This window comes from Ixodes scapularis, unplaced genomic scaffold (genome assembly GCF_016920785.2).
Source record: "Ixodes scapularis isolate PalLabHiFi unplaced genomic scaffold, ASM1692078v2 PGA_scaffold12__126_contigs__length_90152505, whole genome shotgun sequence".
NCBI classification, from domain to species: domain Eukaryota; kingdom Metazoa; phylum Arthropoda; class Arachnida; order Ixodida; family Ixodidae; genus Ixodes; species Ixodes scapularis.
The window spans coordinates 74622461-74633989 of record NW_024609838.1 but is presented as its reverse complement, the minus strand read 5'-3'; the positions used below and the strand labels follow the sequence as shown (position 1 = coordinate 74633989).

Below are 11529 nucleotides of genomic sequence, written 5' to 3'. Positions count from 1 at the left end.
GCCCACATCCAAGCAATGTTTGTATAATTAGCATCCCTGCTGTTACCTATTCTTATTTGTCATTTACGATTTAAATAAAAAAGATTGGGCTGTATGTATGTTGATACTGCCTAAAACTTGGTCTGCCTCAACGGGGAAGATTCTCCCAGCTGTAGATTGGAAATTTAGCCATGCAGTGCCGTACAACCGCAAGCCTGGGGTCTTTAATGTCCATCCCCCAGTAGTTTTACACGCCATCACGCCGGTACGATGCTCATCAACATCGAAACGGGCAGGGGTGGGGATTGAACCCAGCATCCTGGGTTCTGCAACGGACCTTTCGCTCGACGTGCTCCGAGCTGGGGGGCTAAGCTCGGCGCGGCGAGATCGAGGCGAGTTCTCCGCCAAACACTCCGACCGCCGCGATTGGTCGGCGCCGTGCATGACGACACGCGCGGACACTCCCTAGATCGTGACGTTAAACGGGGGGTTTGAAGCGGTCGGAGAGTTGCATATTCGGAACTCGCGGCGAGATGCGGTGACGTCATTGTGACGTGGCAGAAGCCGCCGCTCATGGGAAAAGCTTGCCGGCTCCGACCTAGGCGAGTTTGGGCGAGTTGGGCGCGAGATCTGGGAGAAGCGTCCAAAATGGCAGCGTTTTCGTTCGTGTCTTGCCGTCGGCTTAGGTATTTAAACCACGCCAATGTGTTTGACATGGACGACGTTCATTTTCAACAACACTATCGCCTCTCGAAAGACGTGATAAGGTGGCTGTGCGATGAACTGCGTGGCGAACCGGGCTTGAGGCGATGGAGCCGTGAATGAACCGTCGCCCCTGTCGTGAATCCTACATCCAAATTCTACAAAGTGAATCCTAGAAACAAATGTGTTTTTACGGCAATCTGCAACCACCCTACTGAAAAAAACCATATGAATTTTCCATACGGGTCTTCATATAGCGTTATGGGATACGGGTCATACGGTTGGTACGGGTCATATGGCTAGTACGGGTCATATGGTTCGTATGGGTCAAATGGTTCATACGGTTGGTACGGGTCATATGGTTTGTACGGGTCATGTGGTTCATACGGTTGGTACGGGTCATATGGTTGATACGGGTTGGTACGGTTTGTATGGTCCATAAGGTTTGTATGGCCTATGGTTGTTATGGATGATATTGTTCATGCAGTTTAAATCGTTGATATGATCTATAGGCCAACGCACTATTTACCAACAAGCTTTCACGAGGTGTGAACAAATTCAGTTTCTACACGAGGTGCAAGCACTGCGTGTGCGCAAGAACGACATTCACGTGACGTAAAGCGTCTGCACATGCGCCCTAACAGTAGCAGCGCCACCGTAGCAACATGCCGTCAGAGCCGCGTATTGGTGTATATCGATCGTGTTAACCACATGGTTCACTCATCAGTGAAACCTGAAGTTCAGCAGGGAAACACTTTCCTTTTAAAGCCTATGAAAGATAGCAGAAAGTGCATGCACAGAGAAATGCTCGAACTTCGAGAAATTGTGAACATGCATTCCACCCGCAGGCTCGTTTATTTGTCCTCCAGTCTCAGGCTTTGAAGTAGCTCGTGCATGCTAATGAGGCAATTCTTCCGAGGCGAGCTGCATCTGCTTTCCCAGTTGGTCACAGGCTGACGCACCTCCGACGGGGCATCTGAAAGTAATGTAAACAAAACCGACAGTCACATTACATGTTCTCGTAAAATAGTTTGTACAATATCTATCTAGTCAGTAAACCATTTTCAAAAGTCTATCAAGCAACAATGGCTGTCAGTACTGCTTGCTCACGAAGTGCGTGACTGTATCCGAGTTCTCGCTGAACGCTGACGCAGGGCTCGCTTTCAGTATATGCTCAGAGTATGAGAGCAAGCAATAACGGACAGGCGTTCGCACTGACGTTGGAAAAGGGTCTATTGACTTAAATTTTATGACTGTCCTAATATTTAAAATCATCTACCTTCTGCAACTTTCACATTTTGAAAACAATCACAAACATTTATCAAGGCAATACATCACCGCATGACGGAAAATACATAACATACAACTTTCGTCAACTTACATAGCATACAACTTTCGTCACCACGGGACGTCACTGCAGTCTCCCGGGACGCAGACCTCCCACATGGTCACACCCCGGTCCAAGCATCCCTCTCGTCCCGTTTCCCAGAAGAACGCAGGAACAGGCAGCTGTCCCGATCATACGCCGCGACCCAAACGTCTCCACTTGTCTCCATCGTTCGTTAGCACCCGGTCCGAAGGCCGAGGAAGCGGGCCTCTGTTTCTCAGCGGGGTGTCAGGGGGGTCAGCTCCCGCTGTGCCGGGTGGCCCGCTCGGCGTCGCTCGGAAGCTGCACCCCACCCACGCCGCGTCGGTCAGCATGTTCGGCGGCGCCAGAATGCCGAGCCCGAGACTCTGGTCAGTCGATGGGAGGTCGATGGCACTGCCAGGAAGCCGAACCTGCTCTCTGGGTGGCCGATCATAACAGAATGCATCCACCAGGTGCACATTGAAAGTCGTTTATTTAGCTTTAAAATTAGTTTTCTTGTGCTTTTCAACGGAAGACTGGTGATTTTGAGGTTAGGGTGCAACATGCAACACATTAAAGCTAGAAAATGAGCACTGAAATTTCGTTTCCCTACACCTTTAATGGAAGTGTAGCCACATAATCTTAGTATAGTATAATTAATAAATTATTCTATGCATGAACAGGAACTTTTAGTTGAGTAAATCATCCCTGCAGTCCATTAAGCACAAAATTTTAGTTTAGACTAGACAAATGTAAGCCAGAAACACTCAAATCCTGGAATTCATAAGGAAATAACTTTATTTGTGCTTACTGCAGACTTATTTTTCGCGGGCTCCATATTTCGCAATTAAGGTCGAAGCTGAAGTTTTGAAATAATCCGCGGGTTCTAATTTTCGCGATGCAGTGGGATCTCCATATAGATTCCAATGTGTTTACACTTTACCGGAATTGTTTACGGGACCTACTTTTTCAGCAATTGTAGGCGATTCGTAAAAACGATTCGACAGCAATCTCAACCAAGCGATTCGACAGCGACCTCTACCATGGGGTTGCTGTCACGTGCCTTGCTTCGACGCTCTTATTGGGTCGGGAAGGCCGCAGCCTCCACAGCTCGTCAAGTTATCGTGAAACACAGAGTATAGTTGCTGCACTCGGAGTAAGGGTAAAGGATCGCAAACTCAACATGCCCAGCACCTGGAAGAAGGCATAGGACATACACCTCGAGGTTAAAGGGATACTGAACTGAAATTTTGAACTCGCAAAACAAGGCTGGACAGATAGGCGGGACGTTGCAAAACCCAAGAACATCACTCATACAGCGATATCTCTAACGAATCGCCATATGTTTAGAAAAGAAGTGCCCGGCCGAGGAGGCCGACGAGACAAGGCACGTCACGATTCTTATTCCCTCTCCTCCTCGCTACGTCCCGTGTCAAGCTGGTGAACCGAAGCGAGGAGGAGAGAAGCGAGGCCGCTTCCCCTCATTCTCAAATTCTCCCGGAGGACAGTGATGTCAAAGACCTCGCTTGATCGTGCCCTTCTTTTCCAAAAGTGCAGCGATCTGTTTGAGATATCGATGTACGAGTAATGTTTTGGAGTTCGTAGAGTCCTGTTCAACGCTTCTAGAGCCTTATTTCGCTAAATTCAAATTTCGGTTCAGTATCCCTTTAACAAGCCACACGCCAGATAAGGTGCTCCATCTGTGTTTAATGGTTCCAGAAATCTATCGATGCCCTTGTACCAGCGGAGTTGAATCGTTCATTATGAAAAGCAAACCAACAAAACTGCGAGATGTTTGGCAAAAATAGGTTACAGCCTGTGCTTTTGATTTGGAACTTCAGAAAGATGAGCTCAATTCTCTGGAAATTAGAAACTATGTATATTCTGAAAGAATTACTCTTCTGCATTTCAAGGTTGTCTCGTTAAAATAAAAAAATAAATACCAGAAAAAAGTACTAACCTGATATGCACCTATGAAGTCTTGTTTTGGCTAACAGTGACCGGCCCTGGTTAGCAATGACTCCATGTCCCCAGGATTGAAATGATGGTTAAGTAACATCCACCCCTTATGCACTTTTTGGTACAACTGGAAGAGACAAAACATCTTGTTAAAAATTACCAATCCTTTTCACGTGCGAATTTTGCAGTTCATGCTTCCTGAAAGTCATTTCCCACAATAGTGTTAAATTAAACAATGAGAGCAAAGTTGTTTCAGTAAAGGGCCCCTGAAAAGAAAAACAAATGTTTTTTTTGAACAGACTTGTTGGGACACACGTGTCAAATAATTAATTTTACGTGAAAAAAAAAAATTGGTCAGAGCAATATTGACGGCGCGAGACGCAATTTAGTCGGTAGTCACCTCCCTTCCACCTGTTTCCTCTGGGCACTTCGAGCGAGTAGAGGAGAGGGAGATCAGCTTCGCCTTCGTGTTGAGGTGGCGAGAGCGAATGACCATTCCGGGACGTCATGGACTTTGCGCGCAGAATTTAAAATAAATCTCTCGCCGTCAATATTGCTCTAAAAAATTAATTATTTTCGCATAAAATTTATTTTTTGGCACGAGTGTGCTTATCAGACTGTTCAAAACACTTTTTTTTTTCCAGGGGCCCTTTAAAAGGTGTTTGCCTGATATGCATCAGTGGAATCAGGTATTGACTAGCAATGACTTATTGCCCCCAGGACTGAAGCGCTGTTTCAGTAAAGTGCCGTTCACACTCTTGTGACCGAGTAAGACCGAGAGAGACCAGACCGGTTTTTAAGCCTTTTGCGAGTTCTTAGGACGGGATGCGCCAGAACGCAGCTGGTCCTAAGAGATTGCAAGTGGCTTGAAAACCGGTCTCGTCTCTCACGGTCGTACTTGGTTGCAAGAATGTGAACGGGTCTTAATGCTTCCTGCACAAAAAATTCAAATGTAAGAACACAAGCCCCAAAATGTTTGTGCCATTCTCCTCCCCCTACTTTTCTGTGCATTTTTTTTTATCCCTTGGCAAATCCTAAAGAATTCAAAATGCTTATCCTACATCCTTCCGTTAGACTGAGTGGGTAACCCGGAGAATTCATTGTTTGTGAGAACACTTTTCCATTCACCCCATGCTGTTCTTGAAAGCAGAAACTCCTCTCTCTTAACCACAGTCATTAAGCACTTTTCATAGACCATGCACACAAGGTTGGCAATGCCGGCACAAGCTCATGTCTTCACTTTGAGCATGGATTAAGCATATATAAATAAATATGAGACACCGGAAGAAGGAAAAAGGAGGACACAAAAAAGAGGACGACACACATAATGTCTCGAACACAGCTGCAGGTTCATACTAAAACCACACCATTTTATAGGGGTACACCGCAGTCAATGCCAAGAACCCTCACACTAAGTCACACCCCCAGATTGTCAGCAAGGGGGAAAAAAGAACTGCCCTCAACGTTCCCACACTTGCCAAAATCAACCCACCGACTAAGAAGTAAAAAAAAAATGCAGCTGTGGTTGAGACGTGTTGTGTTTGATGTTCTTTTTTTCGCGTCCTTCTTCCCGCGTCTCAGGTTTAGTTATGTATGCAATTCACCACCCTTGCCTGTACTTTTACTCTTCTCTCAATTAAGCATACGCCTGCAATTCGTAATATCTGATCTATGGAAAGTCTCTGATCCACCAAGCCTTTTCCATTATGAGCAGGCATTATTTATAAAAACCTCCTTTCATTACATTGTTTCAGAGAACAATTGTTCTTTCTTAATTAGGATCAACTGATCATATTAGGATAATTGCCAAATAATGGCAAATTCACATGATGCATCGAATTGCAATTTTCATCCGTGCACCATTTGTCAAGTTACCATCATGTAGGCTATTCCTCAGATTTGTCCCTCGTCCGCGGACACCCATACTGAAAGGGCAGAGTGCCTTCTTAATCGCAGATTTTTGGCAAGTGAGTAACTCGAAAAGCGTTTTTATGGTAGAGTAGCAACAGCTCACGAATATTTTTGTTTTCAAATCAGTCAAACAAAGAGAGTGGATCATTGCTTTGTCGCGCCACTCTTAAATCTCCACGCGTGAAAGAAGCTGCAAGAACTTTGCCCGGCTGACACGCCACAGGTCCTGGTACTCCTCCGGGTTGGTGTCGAGAAGCTTGTCAAAACTCGCCTAGCATGCTGCAATCTGTCCTGCAGATCCACCCAGTTTTCCATCCAGCAAGACCTTTCTTATGGCTTGTGCTGAAGAGTGGTGCAGAAGCGAGCAGTGTGTAAAGGTATTTCCGAATGCCTCTCCGCGACCCCAGGACTTCATCGCTATGATGCTGAAGACTCCTGAAGCAGGATCATACTTGTGTCATGTCGTTAGTAAAGTAAGTGACACTTCGCTCTAAGCCTGCCACTATGTTTTAGCCCACTTGGTATGTAACAGCGGCACACAACGATTCCTTTTCATGATAGCACCGTGATCCTAGTCGCAAACATCACTTCTGCTCTTGGAAAACAGTGCCACACTGCGATGTAGGCGTTTTGCAAAATTGCAAGGCTGCGAATAGGTATAGTATGTCCTCGCTGTCGCCTGCTCGTCTCCTTAGTGTGGATGAGCTTGGGGGACTAACGTTCCATGGACGTCTTGTCACGTGATAAACCCATCCGCGGATTAGCACGTCGTGTAAATCAGCCACAGATGGACTGCGGAGTCTGCAATCACTTAACATTTTTGTTGACGTTGCCTGCACGTCATGAAAATGTGTTTCGTATCCAATTAGATATTCTCGAAGAAACAAGGAAACTGCATAATGATGTCGCACAATATTCACCTCAACCACTTAACCGGTTTTTGTTTTACAGTTTTTCATCCTAAATTTTTTTTTCATTTTTTAGTTTGTGCGGCTTGGGCCGAACGTGCCTCCACAATCGGTCGCCATCCATAAAACGTGTACAATAAAAATATGCGTGCTGCCATCTCTCAGCTGCACCGCAAAATAAGCTCGGAGCGGGCCTGGGACGTCCAAAACAGCCAAGGGGCAAGGTAGGATGCGTGGACGTGCTACATTCCTCCTAAACGCCTAGGTAACGGCTCTAGGTGAAAGAGCTAGGCTTGCTTAAAACAGTTAAAGGACACATGCAAAGAAAGCAAACTTTTTTTTTAAACAGCCGGATTAGGAAAAGGAAGTCATAAAACAAATTTACAACGAAAAAGAAAAATTTTTAGAGCTATATTTACGGCGCTAAACGAATTTGTAGTTGGCGCCCGCGGGCACCGCGGAGAAGTGGCCCTTATTTATCACGTGATTGGCCGCTATTTGTCACATGGTACCGTAAAATACCGAGCAAGCGCCCACTCAAACTTTAGAGATAATCGTGAAAAACTCGGGGATGGGCCCTTCTTCGCTCATCAATTTTACATATAAATGTACTTTGTGTATTTTCTAAGATCCTACAAAATTTGGGAATGGGCGCTTAGTGTGGTGTGGGCGGATGCACAGTATTCTACAGTACTTGCACTTTTTCGGATGCTTCGTATGGTCTCGAAAAGTTACTTATTCATCTTCGTTTGAAGTGCAACAAAAAACAAAGATTAATAAGTTACTTTTAGAGCCCAAAGGAAGCTCCTGAAAAAGCGCAAGCAGACGTAATAAACCTGTGCACCGGTAAGATGACGGCGGCGGCACCCCAGAGCACACAAACTTGCACGACGACGGCGGCGCCGCCGTGCAGAAATGCACTAGCGCGGCAGCGCACAGTGCTTAACATGCGGCGGCAGCGGGTCTCCGCGGCTTCGGCGACACAGCGCGGCGGTGCACAGGTCTAACACATGACCAGCGACGGCTCTCACGGGCGCCAACTACAAATTCGTTTTGCGCCATAAATATAGCTCTAAAAATTGTATTTTTTCGTTGTAAATTTGTTCTAAAGCAAACTTTTTCCATCAAGGCTGTTTTAAAAAAAAAAAATTTTTTTCCTTTGCATGTGTTTTTTAAGGGTTTAAGGAGCTGCAGTACCTTCCATGTCATTGAATCTTATGTAGTAGTATATGATTCTAAGTCACAAGACTAGGTTACAGAAAGTAACAAGAAAGAGGAAGACAGGACGTCATATTGTTTCATATTCTAATTTTTTCATCAGTCCCGTATTAAAAGGTTTTCATAATAAAACTTGCACTTGTATTTTATCTACACTTCTCTTTCTCACAATGTCCTGTCTACCAAATGGACCAGCGAAGTAAACTCCCCCCACCCCCCCCCCCCCCCCCCCCCAACATACACACAATGCACAATTGAAATTTCTGGACACAATATTCCACGAATGTATTGGGCATCTGAACCAAGCTGAAGAAAAATTTTTGGTCTGAGGAAATAGAGGGTTACATAACTGAAAAACATAGCAGTAGCATACTTCTCACTTTAGCACGTGTAGAAGAACCATTCATTTCTATTAGAAAGGTAGAAAAGACAAAGGCTCAGGTTACTCACCGACAGCAACTACCAGGAAAGCAGGGGGGGGGGGGGCATGATTGTGGAGGCAGCTGGTCTCCAATGCTTGTGCCTTTCTGAAAATTGGAAGTAAGACTTTTAAAGCAAAATTACCCCAACTATTGCCACAAAACATTCTTTCATTCCATTTCTCATATCAAAAAAGTTGGTATGAGGAACTTTGCCAAGCTGACACAATGCAGATTCTGGTATTCATCTGCGTCAAAAAGCTTCTGTCAAATCGTGTCTAGAACGACGGAAGCGCTTTGCATCTCCAATGAACCGTTCAGCCAGCAAGACCTTTCTTGTAGGGGTGTCACAAACCAGCCGACGTTCGAGTTTGACCAGGTTCGACTTTTTCCAACTTCTTGCGAAAAGTTAGAAAAATGTTCGACTGCTGTTCGCACGCGCGACATGCTGGCCAGTTGGCTTCGGATTGGATGGTGATGGCTAAGGGATGAATTAAGGGCAGCACCTATTGGTTATTCCAGTTAATACAGTACAAAAAAGTAAGTTATTAACTTGTTCAGTAGTTAGAGTTAGTTTCTTTTATTTGCAACTGTTTATAAAATTAAAATAACCTTTTGAGTGAAACACAATTTTTGTAGACCTAGACATGCTTGTATCATGGTCTTGCCACGCTGTCCACAAAGTCGAACAAGTCAGATCTGGTTAAAAGTTTCGAAGGTTTGTCGAACCGGTTTGACCCAGTCGAACCCCAACTGCTCGACCTAAAAATCCGGTTTGCCAAAAGTTCGCGGCACCCCTACTTTCTTGTGGCTGTGCTGTATTGAGGGCGCAAGCACGGAGTGAGTGAAGGCGTCTCCAAATGCCCCGTGGCGAGCCCAGGACTTCGTCGCTTCTACGCCAAAGTCTCCTCGAGTAGGACTACGCTTGTGTTTTAATCATGACTTTGTTTAGTAAAGCTAATGGTGCTTCGCACTAAGCCTATCATTGTGTTAAGTCTCCCTCTGCACATAACAGTGGCGCAGAGTTCTTTTCTTAAAGTAGAAAATGTTGATTTCGATTTGTGACAACTGTGTCACAGTGTGATCGCACAATGTTAGAGTTTCTCAGCAGTGTGGGGCCGCGAACATGTTTGGTACGTCCTGCCTGTCGTTTGTGAGTGTGCTCCTTTGTGTGGATCAGTTCGTCGTATGAATCAGCCATCAATGAAGAGTGCTGTTCATTTTTAACTTGATATAAATTAACTGAGCAGCACCATTTTGTAGGATGGCTAACCCGCCTAAAACCCCCTGATGTGTTTGTGTTAGTTTTGGAACTGGCGTGTAAGTGCCAGTGCACGAGGCCCATGCAGCACTTGTAAGCAAATGGCAATATAGCCCTGAAAGGAGAGGTACTTAGAAGTGAATTCTTTGCAGCTCGGCATAAAGCATTCTCGCCTCTGCCTCCTTCATAAAGTCGACTATCATTGCCCTGACCTCAAGAACTCTTTGTTATCACCTCCGGAATAAACATCATCTTGTATTTCCATTCCACAAACGCATTCAATCAGTCTTTCCTTTCCCAAGCCATCTGCGACTGGAACAGCCTACCATCCACCATCGTAATCCCAGAAGTATTTCTAGCAAGCTTACGGATTCATTTTTCGTGTTAAAAGTATTTTATTGCCACTGTGTATGATTAATGAGCTTCCTTTTCTTGTTTGTCTTTATTTGTATAACAATGGCACGTAAGTGCCAGTGCACGAGTTGCACACTGCTTGAATCCTGACCATGCCCTTAAGGTGAAAATAAATTAAATGAAATGATTGGCAACACAGCACTCACTCGTGGCACGTCTCTCTCGCATTCGCACAATAAAGGCTGAAACGCATGTAAGCGGTTTAGCAAGCAACGAGACGAGCAACTGAGACTTGTCACTGTAGCTCGGTTTCTGGATTTCTAGAAAAAGTCGCTCAATTACTTGACTGCTTGCTCCCGTCGCTTTCAAGCGATTACCTTGTCGCAAGACTGACTGAGTGATAGCAAAATGGTTGCCATTGCTTGTCTCTTCGCTCGCTCAATCGCTTACACGTAATTTATACTTTTTGGCTGTTGGTGCTTGAAAAAATGTAAAGCGTGAATTTTATCAAAGGCTTTGTTCTCGCTGACTCTCAGACTGCTGCGAAAACTTTGGGTTCCAGTGAAATAAGACCACGTGATTTCTTACTTTGCTTATAAACTGAGGAGGAAAGCTGAGGAGGCAGTAGCTTGAAAATCAGCTCATGGTCTCCTCAAGTTGTTTGGAACACCTTTTTTTCTGTTTTCTTTGGCACTACTCAATGCGCGTTTTTTTTTTCTCCCGACCTTCACAATAAAGTATTGCCAGAGGGTTAGTAAATGAGCGCTACATATACAGCACTTTGTATAAAAAGTCAGTGCCACAGTCGAAAAATAACTCCTTATACTCTTCGCAAGCAACTTCACCAATACAGACGGTACTTCCAAAGGCGCAGGTCACGCAATATTTCGAGTAGTTTCCCAGGACGAAAATCGAACTTGGATCCGACCTCCCACAGTGGAAACAAACGGGGTGCAAATACGAGCGCTAGGACGCAAACTGGTACCTTCAGCAGTCATGGGTTCCGCAAAACACACCGCCTAGCTAGGTGGTACCAAGCCGCCACCCGATTTGCAGGACTCAAGCCTTGAACACCGATCTACGAGATAAAGCTCCCCGATCACTCACCAAGCGCCTCGCTCGGCGCCCCACGCCCCCGTGGGACCTTGCCTCTGGGTCCGTTCCCGCCATTTGACTGCTCGCTCAGTGACAGGTCGGTTCCGGTACTTCCTTGGAAAAAGCTTGAGGGTCATCCAATGCGCAAAGAATGTGTGCGACAAGGAACCGCACACGTCCGCTTTCACGCTGCCTGCACACACAAGAACACGCCATACACGCTCCGAAAAGAAAGGGCTGGAAAAGTACTCACCAAGTAGACTGAAACCCACAGCTGGCTCTATGGGCACGCCGGCACCTGGGACACTTTGTTTCTTTCAGAACGTTCTTCGATGTTTTCCGTAAGCCTAAAGGCCTGAAACCGCCCGAAATACG

The 11529-nt window shown here is 45.5% G+C and overlaps 1 long non-coding RNA gene across 2 annotated transcripts; it reads right to left on the bottom strand.

The window, feature by feature from the left end:
• Positions 1–1504: 1504 nt before the first annotated feature.
• Positions 1505–8510, bottom strand: LOC120842149. 2 transcript variants are annotated; one of them, XR_005715880.2, is made up of 4 exons: positions 8476–8510; positions 3990–4115; positions 2063–2467; positions 1505–1657 (listed from the first exon to the last, which is right to left on the bottom strand). It is a non-coding gene; the product is annotated as an uncharacterized LOC120842149 (long non-coding RNA). The 2 variants fall into 2 exon arrangements; XR_006077530.1 differs by lacking the exon at positions 8476–8510 and having other exon boundaries at positions 3990–4164.
• Between the last annotated feature and the right edge of the window lie 3019 nt (positions 8511–11529).